This window comes from Artemia sp. Qi Xiang Cuo, chromosome 9 (assembly GCF_049724085.1).
Source record: "Artemia sp. Qi Xiang Cuo chromosome 9, ASM4972408v1, whole genome shotgun sequence".
Classification (NCBI taxonomy): Eukaryota; Metazoa; Arthropoda; class Branchiopoda; order Anostraca; family Artemiidae; genus Artemia; species Artemia sp. Qi Xiang Cuo.
In genome coordinates this window covers 51,378,947-51,393,615 of record NC_142802.1, presented here as the reverse complement: position 1 = coordinate 51,393,615, position 14,669 = coordinate 51,378,947, and the positions used below count along the sequence as shown (strand labels likewise).

At 37.3% G+C, this 14,669-nt stretch overlaps 1 protein-coding gene across 1 annotated transcript in view; it reads right to left on the bottom strand.

Annotated features, from left to right (window-relative positions):
• LOC148948775 (thimet oligopeptidase-like) overlaps positions 1-14,669 on the bottom strand; it is a 136,786-nt gene that overhangs the window by 86,754 nt on the left and 35,363 nt on the right. The gene's annotated exons all lie outside the window — the stretch shown is intronic.

The window sequence follows — 14,669 nt, the reverse complement described above, 5'->3', positions numbered from 1 at the left end:
ACTGGAATTTTGTGGATATACCTTGTTTAAGTAGTTGGTTCAATAGTACAAGAGTGGTGGAGGTATCATTGTCTGGGTAATCTGAATGTTCTGGTGATATTGAGGCAAGGGCTGATTTTGAGTCTGAATAAATTATAAGCGGGGTGTTTCTTGGGGGTTTGGCATCTTTATAATGGTTTCCAATGCAATGTTGATGGCAGCTATTTCAGCTGTCATGATACTCACATCATTTTGGAGCCTTTCAGCAGCTGCTATACCTAAAGATGGGAAGTGGACTCCAAAAGCAGTCCTGGAATCTGTTTTTGACCCATCCACAAAAATTGGGAGGTGGTAGATATATCTCTGAGACTCAAATTCATGAAATAATGATTTTACATAGGCAAGGGAAAGGTCTGTTTTAATAGCTGGCGCAAACAAAAGGTTCACTTCTGGGTAGAGGTTAGCCCAGGAAGGTATCCGGGGGTAAATTTGAAATAAAGAAGATGAAGGTATGGGGTAGGTCATTTGGGTGGTTGCAAATTCCCGTGCAAGGCCTCTAAAAGCTCCAGGGTTTCTTAGCCAGTCATGTAATCTATGGGAACTGTTACCATCAATTTTTGTAAAGTAGCGGGCAAGTAGAATGTCTCTACGCATGGCAATAGAGGTGAGACCACTTTCACTGAGGAGGAAGTTGGTTTTGGTGTGATTCCCGAGGCCAAGTACAGCACGGATCATAGTATTTTGGAAAGTCTCGAGACAGCATAATAGGGTGTTCGAGCATGAGCCATAAACAAATAGTCCATAATCAATCTGATATCTAATATAAGTCTTATAGAAATTTATTAGAGTTTTTTCATGGCAACCCCAAGGCGTATTGAGTAGCCTTTGTAAGATTTCTTGGCACTTAAAACATCCCCTTATTCTTCTTCTTCTTCTATTTAACATCCCCATCACTTAAGGTTTCTTCTTCTTCTTCTTCTTCAATTATAGGCTTCTGATGAATCCATTTAACCTTTTTCGTATTGTATGATTATGTCAGGGGTGTCCTGGGAAATCAAATATAGAGATTAGACTATTATTATTCAATAATAGGCTTTATACATCATTGATGAAACCACCTATATTTAGGCAGTTAAAGACAGCTTTGAACAATTCAGTATCATCAGTTGAAGAGTGTCTTCTTTGTGTTAGTTGGTCAATATTAGGGGTTAGCTTGAGGCGCTTGAGTATGGCAGATAAAGTTAGCCATTCTTTTTTATGGTTGAGAGTTGCCACAGGACAACTAAAAAGAACATGGTTGATGGTCTCATCATAGGTTTGACATAGGCGGCAAAGAGGGCTCATTACTGTTGGAATGGTTGTGTTTTGATAGTGATAAGTTTGGCTGTTAATGCCAGTAGCATTTGATCGTATTCTGTGGTACATCTTTGAGTCTTTCCGGGATGTAAATGGAGAAAGGTTTGGTGGACATTGGTTTGCTAGATAAATTTTTAGGCGCCAATGGTTTACATCTCTTACTGGGATAGGTCTTCCAGAAATTATTTCAAGCTGAAGGGCAGATTTAGCTATTTCATCTGCCTTGTGGTTCCCTTTTATACCCATGTGACTTGGGATGTACTGGAATTTTGTGGATATACCTTGTTTAAGTAGTTGGTTCAATAGTACAAGAGTGGTGGAGGTATCATTGTCTGGGTAATCTGAATGTTCTGGTGATATTGAGGCAAGGGCTGATTTTGAGTCTGAATAAATTATAAGCGGGGTGTTTCTTGGGGGGTTTGGCATCTTTATAATGGTTTCCAATGCAATGTTGATGGCAGCTATTTCAGCTGTCATGATACTCACATCATTTTGGAGCCTTTCAGCAGCTGCTATACCTAAAGATGGGAAGTGGACTCCACAAGCAGTCCTGGAATCTGTTTTTGACCCATCCACAAAAATTGGGAGGTGGTAGATATATCTCTGAGACTCAAATTCATGAAATAATGATTTTACATAGGCAAGGGAAAGGTCTGTTTTAATAGCTGGCCCAAACAAAAGGTTCACTTCTGGGTAGAGGTTAGCCCAGGAAGGTATCCGGGGGTATATTTGAAATAAGGAAGATGAAGGTATGGGGTAGGTCATTTGGGTGGTTGCAAATTCCCGTGCAAGGCCCCTAAAAGCTCCAGGGTTTCTTAGCCAGTCATGTAATCTATGGGAACTGTTACCTTCAATTTTTGTAAAGTAGCGGGCAATTAGAATGTTTCTACGCATGGTAATAGAGGTGAGACCACTTTCACTGAGGAGGAAGTTGGTTTCGGTGTGATTCCCGAGGCCAAGTACAGCACGGATCATAGTATTCTGGACAGTCTCCAGACTGCATAGTAGGGTATTTGAGCATGAGCCATATACAAATAGTCCATAATCAATCTGAGATCTAATATAAGTCTTATAGAAATTTATGAGATTTTTTTCATGGCAACCCCAAGGCGTATTGAGTAGCCTTTTTAAGATACGCATTTTTCTGAGGCATTTTATTCTCACATGTTCAATGTGGAGCCTGAAAGTTAGTTTTTGATCTAGAGTGAGGCCAAGATATTTGATGTGTTGTTTTTACGGCAATCCGGCAATCCGGTTTTAAGGTTTTACTTCTTCTTCTTCTATTTAACAGCAGGCGGGCTTTTCAGTAACACTATTTAGTTCTTTTCCTTTTGCTTCACTCTGTGGGCTAAAGAGCCACTGGCTTGATTGCCTCATATTTATTAGATATATTCAGATATCTTTCAGCAGATCTTTCGACTCTAGGAGTTCAAATATAAGATGATAGATGTCGATTTCTATGCTCTGTGTGCAGGTATAGTTTGCTAGGCTCTTGTCTGATAGTGGGATTTTGTGGTGTTTGAAGTATTTTAACAGTTTAGACAGCAAGGTATGTTGTGCAGACGTCAGCATATTACATTCAAATAGGCAATGGTCAATTGTTTCATTATTCATATTACAATGCCTGCAAAGAGGGGACAGGGGAATTGAACCACTTGAATTAGAAAGCTTATATGAGAATGCAAGGAAATTTAGTCCATTTGTTCCAGAACGAATTCTATGATAAATTTTAAAAAGATACTTATTGGGAAAGGGGGAAAGGATAGGATTAATCTTATTAAAATTAATATCTGATAGCCTCCATTGGTAAATATCTCTAATTGGGATTGGTCTCCCACTTGGCTGGTCAATATTTATAGCATTTTTTACTATTTCATCAACCTGATGATTACCACTTTTGCCAGAGTGGCTAGGAATGTACTGAAAGTAAGTTTTTATGCCACTTGAAGCAAGATTATCAATAATACTGAGACAATGATAAGTGTCAATGTCCAACTTGTATTGAGTAGCTGAGGCCAGCAACTCAAGGCTTGATAAAGAGTCAGAATAGATGATAATATTATTCTAATTTTGAATCAAAGATTGGTTTTGATTAAGGTTTTCTAATGACATGATTATGGCATTTAACTCAGCAAACATTATAGATAAATTATTAAATAATCTCTCGCCCATTGCAATTTTCAGGTGAGGAAGGAAAACACCACTTGCAACCTTCTCATTCATTTTTGACCCATCAACAAATATTTGGAAGTGATTTTTATAGGTAATTGTATTAAGTTCTGCAAATTTTTTCTGAACAAAAGCAATGGGTATTGTTTTACGGCAATCCTACAGCAGTCCTTCTTCTTCTTCTTCTATTTAACAGCAGGCGGGCTTTTCAGTAACACTATTTAGCCCTTTTCCTTTTGCTTCACTCTGTGGGCTACAGAGCTACTGGCTTGATTGCCTCATATTTATTAGATATATTCAGATATCTTTCAGCAGATCTTTCGACTCTAGGAGTTCAAATATAAGATGATAGATGTCGATTTCTATACTCTGTGTGCAGGTATAGTTGGCTAGGCTCTTGGCTGATAGTGGGATTTTGTGGTGTTTGAAGTATTTTAACAGTTTAGAAAGCAAGGTATGTTGTGCAGACGTCAGCATATTACATTCGAATAGGCAATGGTCAATTGTTTCATTATTCATATTACAATGCCTGCAAAGAGGGGACAGGGGAATTGAACCACTTGAATTAGAAAGCTTAAATGAGAATGCAAGGAAATTTAGTCCATTTTTTCTAGAACAAATTCTATGATAAATTTTAGAAAGATACTTATTTGGAAAGGGGGAAAGGATAGGATTAGTCTTATTAAAATTAATATCTGATAGCCTCCATCGGTAAATATCTCTAATTGGGATTGGTATCCCACTTGGCTGGTCAATATTTATAGCATTTTTTGCTATTTCATCAACCTGATGATTACCACTTATGCCAGAGTGGCTAGGAATGTACTGAAAGTAAGTCTTTATGCCACTTGAAGCAAGATTATCAATAATACTGAGACAATGATAAGTGTCAATGTCCAACTTATATTGAGGAGCTGAGGCCAGCAACTCAAGGCTTGATAAAGAGTCGGAATAGATGATAATATTATTCGAATTTTCAATGAAAGATTGGTTTTTCTTAAGGTGTTCTAATGCCATGATTATGGCATTTAACTCAGCAGACATTATAGATAAATTATTAAATAATCTCTCGCCCATTGCAATTTTCAGGTGAGGAAGGAAAACACCACTTGCAACCTTCTCATTCATTTTTGACCCATCAACAAATATTTGGAAGTGATTTTTATAGGTAATTGTATTAAGTTCTGCAAATTTTTTCTGAACAAAAGCAATGGGGGTTAAATCTTTATTCCATTTTGAAAATTCAGTATTTATTATGGGAAATGACCAATTCCATGGAGGGGATTGGGGGAAAGTAGGTGCAATAGACTTTGCTGGTACAGGGAACTTCTTTTGAATATTGGCATACTCATCTGCAATACCTCTATACATGGCTGGATTTCTTAACCAATTATGTAATGTGTGTGAGCTATTTGATTCAATTTTTGTAAGATGTTTTATCAAGAGAAAGCTACGTCTCTCCCTTATTGTTGTTAATCCACTCTCCATAAGCAGAAACTTGGTGCTTGTGGGTTTCCTAAGACCAAATATGAGACGTATTATATCATTTTGTGTTGTTTCAATTTTTTGCATCTGGGTCTTTGCACATGCACCATAGACAATGAGCCCATAGTCAATATGGGGTCTTATATGTGATTTATAAAACTGGAGTAAGGTTTTCTCATTACAACCCCAGGGTGTGGAAAGAAGTCTTTTTAGTATATTTGCTTTTCTATAACATTTTTTTATTGTGTTTGAAATGTGGAGGTGGAAATTAAGTTTTTGGTCAAGCATGAGACCTAGGTAATTAATATTATTATCCTCTGGAATAGTTGTTTTATTTAGAGTTAGTTTTGCATTAACATGGTTTCGCTTCCTGTGAAATTGGATTATTTTTGACTTGGTGGGTGCAATGGGTAAATCTGAATGTTGAGAGAATTTTTCAAACTGGAAAAGTGACTTTTGCAGATTTGACTGTGCTATCTGAAAGGTGTTGCCAGATGACCATAGCACCAGATCATCAGCATATTGTAGATTCGTGTGGGGTTGGTTCATGTCCCAGAGATATAGGGCAAATAGGAGGCAACTGAGGACTGCTCCCTGAGGTAGGCCTTTGGATATTGTCTTTTGGGGTGAAGAGGCTGAACCAACACAAACAATGAAACTTCGCACTTCTATGAAGGATTTAATAAAGGATACTAGCTTGGGAGGTACTCCAAGGTTTGCAAGTTTATTTAAAAGGATTTGGTGGTTCACATTGTCATATGCTCCTTCAAAATCAAGGAAAGCTGCCACTAGGATATTATTTTTTGAGAAAGATTCGTTTATTGCATTTGTTAGCAAAATGAAAGCATCTGTTGAGGAGTGGTATTTCCTGAATCCAGTTTGAGTGTGTGGGATCATGTTATTTTTCTCAACAAACCAGAGGAGTCTGTGATAAATCATTTTCTCCATTATTTTCCCCATCACAGGTGTAATCATTATGGGCCTATAAGACTCAGGGTTATCTTTTGGTTTATTTTTCTTTAGGATTGGTAGGAGGGACGAACATTTCCATATATTGGGGAACCTAGACGATGCCCAAGCGTGATTATAACAATTTAGCAGTTCTTGTTTGTATGAAGGTGTGAGATTCTTTATCCATGTAGGGTGTATATTGTCATAGCTGCTGCTAGTTTTGGACCTAATATGATGTATTGCATTATTCAATTCCTGGATTGAAAATGGATTAGTTATGTACTCGGATCCTGGGCGTGGTTGGTAACTAGGGTTCATAGGAATTGTGGACAGATTGCTTTGATTGTTTGATGTTAGCTTATTAACAAAAAGAGTTGCAAATAGGTTAGCCTTTTCAATATCATTGTCATAATGGGTATTATTATGTATAAGCTCATACAGGAGTGGGTTGGGAGAAGTCTTTTTCCCACATATGTGGCTTATGACTTTATGTATAATTGGCTCATTTGTTTCTCTGGAGAGATTATTTGCAAAATTATTCCAGTATTTATATTTAGCATCTATTATAGTCCTTTTTAGATTAGATTCTGCTTGTAATTTTTTTAAATATGTAGTAGGTGTTGGTTTTTTTATGAATTCTGTCCTAGCTGCCTTTTTTATCTTCCATTTATTTAGGCACTCATTTGTCCACCATGCTTTAGGAATTTGTTTAGGGAATGTTTTCTTAGGTGTTGTCCTGGGGATAGTATGATTAGCTGTATTTATTAGTAAAGATGTCAAGGCTTCAGCATGTGTGTCAACTGTTGTGTTAGAAATGCATGAACTTTGGGTGAAACTTGTAATTTCATCATTTAGCTTATTTTGGAAAATAGACCAATTTGCTTTAGTGTTGATATATTTGGAAGTATGAGAAGAAGTTTCAGTAGGTTCATTTAGGGAGCAAACTATAGCAAAGTGGTCTGTACACAGACTATCAATTTTATTTATGTAAATTTTGTTCAAAAAATTTAAAGACACAATTTGTAGGTCAATTGTGGAGAAATTGCCACTTTTGGGGTTAAAATATGTATTTAGGTTTGGAGGGGTAGCAACAGCTAATTCATTATTATTTGAAATCATATGCTCAATAAATTTACCAGCTTTATTTGCTGGTTTATTCCCCCACAAAAGGCTGTGGGCATTGAAATCACCACAAATAATGATGTTTTTTAACATATTAGAATTATTTATATAATTAAAGAAATCCTTGGCATCTGAAGTTTGGCCATTAGGGTTATAAAAGCTTATTATGTAGGTTTTTAAATTATTCAGCCAAACACTTATACCAATTACATCAACATCATTTTCAAAATCTGGAAAATTGATGCCACAAAATTTTATATTATTATTAACTAATAAAGCTACACCACCTCCTTTTCTCTCTGAAGATCTATCCTTTCTCAGGATAGTGTATCCCAGAGACTTAATTTGTTGATTTTGGGTTAAATGAGTTTCCTGGAGGCAAGCAATATTAATGGAATTATTATTCATAAATGATATTAGTTCATTTAGCTTATTTTCTGTGAGTGATCTTACATTCCATTGGAGTATTGATAAATGTTGTGTTGTTGATTTATTCTTCATATGACTGTGTATAAATGTTCAGCTTTGTTAAAAGTAAAGCAAGATCTTTTTTTGCTTGAATGAGCATATCATCTGGGATGTAGATTTTTGCCAATTCTGCAATAATTTTTGTTTTCTGTAGTTGATGTATGTTCATGGCCTGAACTGCATTACAGTTTAGAATGAATAAGCATATATTTGGGGATTGCATTTTTGGTAGTGCATCCTGTTTGTTGGTTAAGGGATTGATTCCAGGTAGTGTTTCTGGTTTGTTTCTTCTTGGGAGGGAGGGCCAGGCTGGCCTCATCTCACCGGAAAACAAGGCTTGCTGGCTTGGTGATTCCTTCTGATAGGGATTTGAGCTAGGGGGCTTAGAAGATGTTGTTTTATATGGGGTGCTTGATGCATTTGGGGCATTTGACTTGGGGGTTTTGGTTGGTTTCATTACAGGCTTTATTCGGTATTGTTGGGCAGCATTTGCTTCCATTGCTGCAAAGGGGTATGGGATGGCCTTCTCTGTTGATATTTGGAGTGTTAGAGCTCTTTTCTTGTATGCAGGGCATAATGATTTATTTGTAGATTCATGTGGACCTTTGCAATTGATGCATGTAGGCTGGGTGTTTTTGCAAGTTGTCAGCTCTTTAGGATGGAAAGATTTACAATTACTACACTCTTGGAGAATTTCATTGCATTTGTTTGTCGTGTGTCCCAGTTTGAAACACTTCTGACACTGAATAGGCTTAGGTTTGTATTCCTTGTGTGGTTTGATTTGCCCAAATAGGAATAATTTTTCTGGGATATCAATTTTATCCTTTAGTGTGAATAAGAAGGATCTACTAGTTTTTAGGCCAGTAGAGTTAGGTTTTCCAAGTTGGGTAACATCCTCAACTGGGATTGTGTTTCCAGCCCTATCTGAGAGGCCTTCTTTTAACTCCTGAGTAGATATCTCTGGGGGAACATTATAAACTACAATTTTTGTTGGTGATTGTTTTGGGTTCCAATTAGATGCAATAATTGGGATATTCAGAAGGGATTTAAGGTTAATTATTGTATCTGCTGATTTCTGATCTTCTACAGCTATAAGCAGAGATCCATCACGGTTAATGTTAAGAGAGAACATTGATTTTAGCAATTTAAAAATTGCAACTCTTATTGCAGTGATCAATTTTATTTCAAAGGGGGTAGTAGGAATAATTTTAAGGTAAATTCCTAAGTTTTTGGAGGGAGTATCTTGGGCAGGGAGAGGGAACATGCTTTTGATTGGGGAGATTTTTTCCCTTTTTTCTAGAGCTTCTAGAGAGGACCTCTTGAAACCCATTATCATCATTTATGGTTGCATTAGGACCTACAGTTATCATTGTCCTATTCTCAGAATCGGAGCCATCATTATAACTTTCATATTAGCTTCTTGACCAGCCTGTTTGGGTATATTATAATATTCATTTTGAGCTGGGATCTGGGGGGACGTTTTTTTTTTGGAGGTATTATGTAAATTGCCTATTTGACAAGTCTTTTGGAAACAAAATGAAAAAAAAATATGGATGGGAAAAAGATTATATAAAACCCTCATCACAAAAAAATTGGCAGGATAAAAAACACAGTATAGCCCTGAGGATGACTTGAGCAGGATAGGTTTGGTACAACTACTGATTAGAAGCGATAATAATCAAGAAAATATATTTCGATTTTCTTGTACGGTTGCTGTTGTTGTTGTGTCATACCTTAGATGAAACTTCTTCTTCTTCTTCTTCAATTATAGGCTTCGGATGAATCCATTTAACCTTTTTCGTATTGTATGATTATGTCAGGGGTGTCCTTGGAAATCAAATATAGAGATTAGACTATTATTATTCAATAATAGACTTTATAAATCACTGATGAAACCACCTATATTTAGGCAGTTAAAGACAGCTTTGAATAATTCAGCATCATCAGTTGTAGAGTGTCTACTTTGTGCTAGTTGGTCAATATTAGGGGTTAGCTTGAGGTGCTTGAATATAGTATATAAAGTTAGCCATTCTTTTTTATGGTTGAGAGTTGCCACAGGGCAACCAAAAAGAACATGGTTGATGGTCTCATCATAGGTTTGACATAAGAGGCAAAGAGGGCTCATTACTGTTGGACTGGTTGTGTTTTGATAGTGGTAAGTTTGGCTGTTAAGGCCAGTAGCATTTGATCGTATTCTGTGGTACATCTTTGAGTCTTTCCGGGATGTAAATGGAGAAAGGTTTGGTGGACATTGGTTTGCTAGGTAAATTTTTAGGCGCCAATGGTTTACATCTCTTACTGGGATAGGTCTTCCAGAAATTATTTCAAGCTGAAGGGCAGATTTAGCTATTTCATCTGCCTTGTGGTTCCCTTTTATACTCACGTGACTTGGGATGTACTGGAATTTTGTGGATATACCTTGTTTAAGTAGTTGGTTCAATAGTACAAGAGTGGTGGAGGTATCATTGTCTGGGTATTCTGACTGTTCTGGTGATATTGAGGCAAGGGCTGATTTTGAGTCTGAATAAATTATAAGAGGGGTGTTTCTTGGGGGGTTTGGCATCTTTATAATGGTTTCCAATGCAATGTTGATGGCAGCTATTTCAGCTGTCATGATACTCACATCATTTTGGAGCCTTTCAGCAGCTGCTGTACCTAAAGATGGGAAGTGGACTCCACAAGCAGTCCTGAAATCTGTTTTTGAGCCATCCACAAAAATTGGGAGGTGGTGGATATATCTCTGAGACTCAAATTCATGAAATAATGATTTTACATAGGCAAGGAAAAGGTCTGTTTTAATAGCTGGCGCAAACAAAAGGTTCACTTCTGGGTAGAGGTTAGCCCAGGAAGGTATCCGGGGGTAAATTTGAAATAAAGAAGATGAAGGAATGGGGTAGGTCATTTGGGTGGTTGCAAATTCCCGTGCAAGGCCCCTAAAAGCTCCAGGGTTTCTTAGCCAGTCATGTAATCTATGGGAACTGTTACCTTCAATTTTTGTAAAGTAGTGGTCAAGTAGAATGTCTCTACGCATGGCAATAGAGGTGAGACCACTTTCACTGAGGAGGAAGTTGGTTTTGGTGTGATTCCTGAGGCCAAGTATAGCACGGATCATAGTATTCTGGACAGTCTCCAGACTGCATAGTAGGGTATTTGAGCATGAGCCATATACAATTAGTCCATAATCAATCTGAGATCTAATATAAGTCTTACAGAAATTTGTTAGAGTTTTTTCATGGCAACCCAAAGGCGTATTGAGTAGCCTTTGTAAGATACACATTTTCCTGAGGCATTTTATTCTCACATTTTCAATGTGGAGCCTGAAGGTTAGTTTTTGGTCTAGAGTGAGGCCAAGATATTTGATGTGTTGTTGCTTTTGGATGACAACACCATTTAGGGTTAGTAGGGCAGATTGGGGATTTTTCCTGTTATGAAACTGTACTATAGCTGATTTTGATGGGGCGGTGGGTAGGCATGAATTGTTGGAGAAACATTCAAAGGCATAAAGTGACTTTTGTAACTTGGATTGGGCTAGTTCAAAATCATTTGAGGTAGACCATAGGACTATATCATCTGCAAACTGAATATTTGTTTGGGGTAGGTTCAGATCCCATAAATATAGTGAAAACAGGAGACAGCTGAGGACAGCACCTTTGGGAAGGCCTTTGGAGACAGAATTTTTGGAAGTGATGTAGGAATTTACTTGGAGAACAAAAGAGCATTCAGATAGGTAACTTTTAAAGAAATTCACTACAGGTATTGGAAAACCCATTTTTGATAATTTTTGCAGTAGGAGTGGATGTTGGATATTATCATATGCATTTTGGAAGTCCAAGAAGGCTGCAACTAGTATTTGGTTGCCTTTCAGACACTCAGATATGGCGTTGGTTAGGCGAACAAATGCATCAATGGAAGAATGATATTTCCTATATGCTGTTTGGGTATGTGGGATGAGGTGGTTAGACTCAGCAAACCAATACAATCGGGAGTGGATTATCTTCTCATATAATTTTCCCAGAACTGGGGTAATCATAATGGGTCTGAAGGAGTTGGGGTCCTCTTTGGGTTTATTTTGTTTTAATATGGGGATGATGAGTGATGTTTTCCAAGCAGATGGGAAGAAGGAGTTGCTCCAGGCATTGTTGAAGAGAGATAAGAGTACTTTTTTAAACTCTATTGGAAGGTGTTGGAGTAAAGATGGATGGATCTGGTCGTGGCTGCAAGTTGTTTTGGGTTTGATTGAATTGATTGCTTTATTCAGCTCAATCATTGTAAAATCTTGGAGTAGATACTGGGACCCAGGCAAGTCAAAATGGGGGGTTAGGCTGATCTGAGGTGGATTATGAGAGGTGTTTTTGAATTTCTTCTCATAAAAATCTGCTAAAAATTTAGCCTTTTCTTCGTTGGTTTCCAGCTGCTGACCATTTAGAGTTAGCTGGTAATGGAAGGGGTTCTGTCTGGAGAATTTGCCACACATCTTGTCTAGGAATTTATGAATCTTTGACTCTTGCGTTTTGTGGGACACAGATAAGAGAAAGTTTTTGCAAGCCTCTTCTTTTGCAAGTTTAATTGTTCTCTTAAGTTTTGCCTCTGCTTGTAGCTTTGCAATATATTTTCCAGTGGATGGATTTCTCTTGAAGGATCTGATGGCATTCCTTTTATTGTGCCAAGCCTCTTGGCAAGAGGCTGTCCACCATGGCTTAGGGGGTTTGTTATTTTTCAGTGTTTTAGGGCATTGGGACTGAGGTATGGTAAGTTTTGCAGCATCAAGAAGTAGTGATGTGAGGTTTTTGGAGAGTTGGTTTGGGTCAGTGGAGAGTGAAGAGTAGTCATGGTTTGAGAGACTGTGGGAGAAGTTTGGCCAGTCTTATTTTTGCCACACATAGTGGGAAATGAAATGGTCAATGATGGCTGGGTCACCAATTTTTGTGTATATGGCAAAATGGTCACTAATGAGGTTGTCTATTCTGTTGAAAGTAGTTTTATTTATTAAACTTGATGAAACTAAGTGAAGATCAATAGTTGAATAACTCCCACTTTTTTTACTTAAGTCGGTATTTAGGTGTCTAGGTTTTACTCGCACTATATCGTTAATAGTTATGAAAACGTACTCATGTTTTGTCTATAATTATTTTTAGATAACTAACCCCAAATAGGAATATTGGCATTGAAGTCCCCAACAACCACAAGGTTTGAGTTTGATAAATTATTAGACGTCAAATTGAAAACATCATGTCCATTGTTCTTACCAGTTGGGTTATATAAATTAATAACAGTGACATCTATGCTTGCCAGCCACGACTTTACACCAATTGCATCAATGTCATGACTGAAATCAGGGAGGCTTATACCAAAGAATTTGAGGTGTGATTGTACAAGGATGGCAAATCCACCACCAATTCTATTGGAAGATCTGTCTTTTCTTAGGACATCATAACCAGGAATTTTTTGATTAACTGATGAGTTTAAATGTGTTTCTTGGAGGCATAGTATGTCTATGTTGTGTGAAGAAGTATACTTAAGAAGGTCAGTGATTTTATAGTCATTTAACGATCTCACATTCCATTGCAAAATTGAGGAGGATAGAGGTAACTGAGGGTTAGCCATTGATAGATAGATTTAGTTTATTGAGTATAGCGCTGAAATTTGTGTTGGCTGTGTCCTTAAGATTTTTGGGAAGTAGGTATTAGCCATCTCTTCTAGAATTGAGGATTTTTGATCTTCTGTGAGGGATGTTCTGGAGTGTGAGTTGTAGTTTAATATGTAAAGGCATTCGGGTGGAAGTAGCGGGGGATGTTCTTCTGATATTTCCTGTTTCGCTTTTGATGATGTGGATTTTTTAGTTGTCATTATATAATAGTAAGGGTTTTGTTCTCTGGCTGGAAGGGAGGGAAAGTCTCAGGTCTTGATTACATGAACTGTTTTTTGTGGTTTGGTCCTTGTAGCTTTTTGCGGTAGTTTTTTGATTAGGGTGTGTGTTTAGTTCAGAGAATTCAGGTGTATCTGCATTGTGCACCATGAGTTTAATTTTTGCAAACTGAAATGGGAAATTTTCTTTTTCAGACAACCTGAGAGCCATTGATCTTGCCTTGTATTTTGGGCATACAGATCTGTTGTCAGAGGAATGGGGACCTTTGCAATTAATGCATGATAATTTCTTGTTTGCACAGTTTGCTGTGTTTGGAGGATGGATGTTTTGGCATAGGTTGCACCTCTTCAGGTTTGTTTTGCAGTGTTGTTTTGTGTGACCCATTGTCAGACATATTTCACACTGTATTGGCTTAGCCTTGTACTCTTTGTAGGGCTTTATCTGGCCAAATAGGGATATAGGTTCACTGAAGTTCTCTAGGGTGGAGTCCAGGGTGAAAAGATAGGATTTAGATGTGTATATGCCATCATTGTTGGGTTTTCCAAGTCTGGATACTGATATTTTTTGGCCTTTGCAGTTTATAAGGCCATCCTTTAAGTCAGTTTCAGAAATACCATTAGGTATATTGTAAATGACAATTTTTGTTTGGGAAGGGGGAGGGCAAATCCATTGCTTTGAATCGACTTTAATGCCTCCAAGGATGTTAAGCGACAAAAGAGTTGTTTTTGCATTTTCAAAGCCTGCTTGAATAAATATTAAGATTGAACCATCTCTGTTGATATTGAGGTTGAAATTAATTTTCAGGATTTTGAAGAGCTCAAGTCTAATTGTTTGGATGTTTTTTATTTGGAACATGGTTTCAGGAGAGGTAGGTAGAATGTGGATGAAGTGCTTTTCTTCCAAAAAAGACGGGGGTGTAGTAGAAACTGTCTTTAATGGGGAGAAACTGGTGTACCGTTTTCTCTTGGATCTTTTAGGAGTGACTGTTTTGAAGCCATCATCATGGCGATTTGAGTCCTCAGAGTGGACAGTGATCATGGTTTCATTGGAGTCTGAGTCCTCAGAGAGGTCACTATGTAATGGGGAGATGGTACCTAGCATTTGGTAATTAGTATCTCCCTTCTCAGGGGGTAATTTCATTGGGATCATGGTTAAGATAAATTCCCCACTTTATATAAATAAAAATAATCAAGAAAACTTCACTTGATAGTCCTGTTTTCACAAAATTTTCGAATTCTCTAACACAATTATTTTTAATATTCTTCTTCTTTTC